Below are 6,775 nucleotides of genomic sequence, written 5' to 3'. Positions count from 1 at the left end.
AAGTGTTTTCCATTCACTTTCTTTCCCTGAGATGATTCTGGCAAATGCATATACAAACTCCTTAGTTTAGGCAGGAGGTTGTCATTAGTATTCCAAACCTAAGATCTACTATTTTATGCTCTCAGCTTACTATAGTAGAAGGCTTCTTTATCACTGGTACCCTACCTTAGAGTCACTTTGCCAACCACTTATCATTCTTCTCTCACCACCAGCTGTGTTCTGACATATACTAGTACTGAAAAGAAGTTTGGTTCCTTCTCAGGAACAAATGCAGTGTAGCATACTCTGCACTTGGTCACTGGAGCAGGAAAACTAGCATTTATCAAGTACCTTCTGTGTATTGGGTACTCTTAATAGGTTTCTTGTTTCATCTTTACCATAATCTTTGAGGTCAAGGGTGGCATTTCCATTTTTTAATTGAGGAAACTAAGATGCTTCGAGGTTGTGACCTGCCCAAGATCACATAGTAAGGGGTGAAATGGATTTTTAACTGTGTGTTACCTAGTGAAAAGCCATATAATATACTATATATCATAGCCACACTTCTGACACCAAATGTTTAGGAATTTTTACACCAAGCAGTTCTCTAATTCTCTGCAGACACCAATTGGGTGTCCTACCATTCAACTCAATTCTGGAGTTAGGATCAGACTCTACAGGTTTAAGGGCACATTCCCATAAAACTGCCCTTACTTCAGATGCCAGTTGCTAGTATTGGGTCTTCATGTTATTCACACTTCTGTTCAACTTGCCTACAAACTGAGGGTTTCCATGATTGCTCCTTTAGGTTCAATAATTTGCTAGAACAGCTCACAGAACTCAGGAAAACAGTTTACTTATTATTACTTGTTTTTATAAAGAATATAACTCCAGAAGAGATGTATGGGGCAAGGTATGGGGGCTGGAGAGGGTGAGTGGAGTGTCCATGCCCTCCGGGCACTGCCACACTCCCAGCACTTTGATGTGTTCGCCATTCCTAAGCTTTAGGGTTTTTTATGGAGGCTTCATTACATAGGCATGATTATTTAAATCATTGGCCATTGGTAAGTAACTCAATCTCTAGCTCCTCTCCCTATCCCAGAGGCCAGGAGAAGGGGCTACAACTTCCAAACTTCTAATTTTGTTTTGTCTGTTTAGTAACCAGTCCCTATCTGAAGCAATTTAGCGCCCCACCCCCCAGCCACTGGTCTCATTAGCATACCAAAGACAACCCAGATTCAAAGGGTTTAGGAGCTGTGTGCCAGATAGGAACCAGGGACGAAGACCACTTACTTTTTAAAATATACATGTTTATTGATTTCAGAGAGGAAGAGAGAGGAGAGAGAAACATAAATGATGAGAGAGAATCATTGATTGGCTGCTGTCTGCATGTACCCTACTGAGGATTGAGCCTGCAACCCGGGCATGAGCCCTGACCTGGAATTGAACTGTGACCTCCTCGTTCATAGGTCAGCACTCAACCAGTGAGCTACACCAGCTGGGCGACCACTTGTTTTTTATGTCACATACAAACATATATAAAAGTTACTTGTAAATTGTATGTATACAGCAAGTAGGGTACTCAGGGGTTACCATGTCTCTTGATTGCAAAAGGGAATATTTTTATAGGAAGAAGGGGAATTATTAGCAAAAGGGAAAAATGGATTTTTAGACCAGGATATCATCATTTTGGGGGGAAGGGGAAGGAAAAAGGTTTTATTATACAGATTGCCTCTTTGAGGATTGGAGAGGACCCTTGTGACAGATTATCTCATTGATGTTGACCAGAAAATTCCAGTCTGGGTGATTAAGATTACATTTCTGGTGAAGGTCAAAACTTTAGCCCTGGCCAGTTTGGCTCAGTGGATAGAGCATTGGCCTGTGAACTGAAGGGTCCCGGGTTTCATTCCGGTCAAGGGCACATGCCAGGTTGCAGGCTTGATCCCCAGTAGTGGGTGTGCAGGAGGCAGCTGATGTTTCTATCTCCCTCTCCCTTCCTCACTGAAATCAATCTGTATATAAAAGGCTAAGCAACCATCTGACCAGTAGCTATGACACGCAATGACCACCAGGGGGCAGATGCTCAACGCAGGAGCTGCCAAGCTGTGGTTACTTGGCAGCAGCAGTTCTCATGTGATGCACCCCAGAACCAGAGAGGAGGGAGCCCAATTCCAGGGTGCTCACCCGAGAACTGCCCTCTCACAATCTGGGACCCCTTGGGAGATGTCAGAGCCAGTTTCAGCCTGATCCCCACAGGCCAGGCCAAGGGACCCCATGTGCAGGAGGGACCCCTGCTCCCTTCGTAGACGCCCTTTGAGCTGCAGTACTGCCCCAGGTGAGGCTGGCCGGGAGGGACTGCAGGAGGTTGGCTCCAGGGCATGTCCAGCCTGTCTCGCCCAGTCCCGCCCATCCAGCCACCCTCTAATTTCCTTTCAATGTGCACGAATCCATATATATTAAAAAAAATAACTTCAATTAGGTCAGGTATTAAGTTTAGGTTTGTTATCATGGGCTTTAGCACAAGTGATGCCATTTGGGGCCTGTGGTTTTCTCTTTTTTTTTTTTTTTGGTGGTGGTGGATGATATTTTTATTATATTTCGTTGGTTTTTATTTTTTGAAACCTTTATTGTTGAGAGTATTACACATATCTCCCTCCCCTTCCCCCCCCACTACCTCCCTCTACCCAGTTCCCACCCCACACAAGGCCTTCACCACCCTATTGTCTGTGTCCATAGGTAATGCATATAAGTTATTTTGTTAATTTCTTTTTTTTTTCATTTTATTTTATTTTTTTAAATAAATCTTTAGTGTTCAGATTATTACAATTGTTCCTCTTTTTTCCCCCCATAGCTCCCCTCCACCTGGTTCCCACCCCATCCTCTGCCCTCACACCCTCCAACTGTCCTCATCCATAGGTGTACGATTTTTGTCCAGTCTCTTCCCGCACCCCTCACACCCCCTTCCCCTTGAGAATTGTCAGTCCACTCCCTTTCTATGCCGCTGATTCTATTATATTCACCAGATTATTCTGTTCATCAGATTTTTTATTCACTTGATTTTTAGATTCACTTGTTGATAGATATGTATTTGTTGTTCATAATTTTTATCTTTACCTTTTTCTTCTTCTTCCTCTTCTTAAAGAATACCTTTCAGCATTTCATATAATACTGGTTTGGCAGTGATGAACTCCTTTAGCTTTTTCTTATCTATGAAGCTCTTTATCTGCCCTTCAATTCTGAATGATAGCTTTGCTAGGTAGAGTAATCTTGGTTGTAGGTTCTTGCTATTCATCACTTTGAATATTTCTTGCCACTCCCGTCTGGCCTGCATAGTTTCTGTTGAGAAATCAGCTGACAGTCGTATGGGTGCTCCCTTGTAGATAACTGTTTTTTTCTTGCTGCTTTTAATATTCTCTCTTTGTCTTTTGCCCTTGGCATTTTAATTATGATGTGTCTTGGTGTGGTCCTCTTTGGATTCCTCTTGTTTGGGGTTCTGTGCGCTTCCTGGACTTGTAAGTCTATTTCTTTCACCAGGTGGGGGAAGTTTACTGTCATTATTTCTTCAAATAGGTTTTCAATATCTAGCTCTCTCTCTTCTTCTGGCACCCCCATAATTTGGATGTTGGTACGCTTGAAGTTGTCTCAGAGGCTCCTTACACTATCTTCATATTTTTGGATTCTTTTTTCTTTTTGCTTTTCCAGTTGGGTGTTTTTTGCTTCTTTGTATTTCAAATCTTTGACTTGATTCTTGCGATCCTCTAGTCTGCTGTTGGATCTCTGTATATTATTGTTTATTTCAGTCAGTGTATGCTTAATTTCTAGTTGGTCCTTGTTCATATCCTCGAGGGTCTTGCTAAATTTATTGGCCTTTTCTAGAAGATTGAGTAACCTTATAACCGTGGTTTTGAACTCTATATCCAGTTGTTTGCTTTCCTCCATTTCTTTCATTTGTGATCTGTTTCTTTGTCTCTGCATTTTGGCTGCTTCCCTGAGTTGATAAGAGTGGCTTTGTGTGCTAGGTGTCCTATAAGGCCCATGGCTCAGCCTCCCCAGTTACCTGAGGTGGACATTCTTGGTGCACCCCTTTGTGGGCTGTGTGCACAGTCTTGTTGTAGTAAAGCCTTGATGGTTGTTGGTATCACTGGGAGGAATTGACCTCCAGGCCAATTGGCTGTGAGGATCAGCTGTGTCTACGATGGGAAAACTTCTGTGCTGGAGACACCCTTATAAGGCAAGACTTGCTTCAGTGGGGCTTTGGTGCTCACTGAGTCTGCCCCCTGAGTGTGTCTCTTATGGATCTGAGGAGTTGTAATCTGTATAGTCCTACTCTGACCCCTGGGTACACTGGCTCTTGGATCTCCAAGGAGGTGCTAACTTAGCCTCTGCCTGAGGCCACCCAGCAGGAGCTACAGAGAGATCTGCAGATTCCTCTTCTTTGTTTGGGTTTTGGAGGCGCCCAGATGAGGCTCAGCTGTGAAGCAGTGCAAGCTGCTGTGGGGCCTCGGGCCTTCTTTTGGATGTTCTGGGTCTCTCTGACTCAGCTGCAGTTTGTTAGGTAAGTTTACAATTCAAAGGACCAGACCATTCATATGCAAAAGCCTCTGTGCACAGCTTGGATGGGGCAGAGTCTCAGGGCGGAGCAACCAGCAATGGCTTCCTGTCAGCCCTGCCCTAAGAGGCCCCCAGGTCTCAGTGTCCCTTGGTAATCGCTGCAAGCACCACTGAGAGAAAGCTGCTCTGAAGTTCTGCCCACTGCCAGACAGTCCAGTTTCTCCCCGTATGAGTCTGGGTCCCCAGAGTCTCACCTGGAACTGGAGTTCAGAGCAGTTGGGAGCTTGTGTCTCCCTCCAGATTGAAAAAGCCAGCCACGTACTCAGTTGCCAGCCCTCTCCGCGCGCGCCTCTGTACCTCTGCACTTTACTTCCACAGCTCCTCTGATTCTCAGTGTGCTTTTCTCTTCCCTTCTAGTTGTAGAATTTCCACTTAGCCAGCCTTCCTGTGGTTCTGGATGATGTCTGTTTTGTCTTTTAGTTGTAGTTTTGAAGTTGTTGTGCGAGGCAGCAAGTTCAGGTGTTTACCTCTGCTGCCATCTTGGTTTCTGTGGTTTTCTCTTTAACAATTTACACACTACTATTCTCATATATGATGTATATTAATATACAGGTAGAAGTTTGAAAGAGATGGGATGAGCCCTGGCTGGTGTAGCTCAATTGGTTGAGCATTGTTTCGTCAATTGGTTGAGCATTGTTCTGTGCACTTAAAGATTGCCAGTTCGATTCTCAGTCAAGGCACATGCCCAGGATGCAGGCTAAATCCGTGGTGGGGGTGCATGCGGGAGATAGCCAATTGATGTTTCTCTTTCACATTGATATTTCTCTCCCTCTCCCTTCCTCTCTGTAAAAATCAATAAAAACATTTTTGAAAAAAAGAGATGACAAATTTAAATAATAGGTTATGTATTGAGTACAAAATTTTGCTCTTACCAAAATAAATTATTACCAATATTTTAAGGAGAGTGATATGATTGAGTAGATATCATTAAAAAAATCTTGGTGGTAACACTGTGATTCAGCAATTCATACTCTGCATCTGAATCCAGCTCATCCTTTCCCTATGTGGACTATGTCTTTGTTTTTCAGTCCCTTCCATGGAGCGTACAAATGTTTGTGGAAATTCAGCTACTAAATTCCTCTTTCCCCTTATGTTAAAAAAACAATAGGCCCTAGCCCAGCCTTGGGCAAACTACGGCCCGTGGGCCGGATCCGGCTGTTCTATCAGGTTCTCTTGCTCTCCCCTCCACCCCTTTACTTTGAATTTATATTAGTTCACACAAACACTCCATCCATGCTTTTGTTCCGGCCCTCCAGTCCAGTTTAAGAACCCATTGTGGCCCTCGAGTCAAAAAGTTTGCCCACCCCTGCCCTAGCCCCACACAATTTGCCTGCCAGGACGCGTTAGGGACTTGTATCCATTTGATTGAACAGTGAGGCCTAAGTCCTAGGTATACAGTTATGCACTGCATGCTTCAGTCAATGACGAACTACTATATGACATGGTACCTTAACATTACAGTGGAACTGAAAAATTCCTATTACCTAGTCATATGTAGCCTAAAACATTACTCACGTTTGTGGTGGTTCTGACGTAAACAAACCTATGCTGCCAGTCCTATAAAAATACATAGCACATACAATTATGTATGGTACATAATTCTTGATATAAGAGACTATGTTACTGGTTTATATATTTACTATTTACCATTATTTTAGAGTGTACTCTTTCTATTTGTAAAAAATATTTGCTATAAAAAGTATGTTAGGCTGGCAGCAGCCTTGTATATCTCATGTTTACCATGTCTCTTGATTGCATCATTTTCTCTTGTGCTTGATTTAATCTCATGTTTTAGAAATTTAATATAATCTAAGGGTACATTGTTTATAAGTCTACAGTAGTGCAATGTTCTAGGCCTTCACATTCACTCACCACTAAGTCACTGACTCACCCAGAGCAACTTCAAGTCCTGCAAGCTCCATTCATGGTAAGCACCCCAAACAGGCGTACCATTTTTTTCTTTTATACCATAATTTTACTGTACATTCTCTATGTTTAGATACACAAACATCATTTTGTTACAATACTCTACAGTATTCAATAACATGCTGTATAGGTTTGTAGCCTAGGAGCAATAGGCTGTACCATACAGCCTAAAGTGTGTAGTAGGCTATACCATCTAGGTTTGTTTAAGTGCACTGTGATGTTGGTACAACAATTAAACTGCCTAACAATGTCTTTCTCA

Source organism: Plecotus auritus (genome assembly GCF_963455305.1).
Source record: "Plecotus auritus genome assembly, chromosome: X".
Taxonomy (NCBI): Eukaryota; Metazoa; Chordata; class Mammalia; order Chiroptera; family Vespertilionidae; genus Plecotus; species Plecotus auritus.
Note: the sequence above shows the minus strand (reverse complement) of the source record.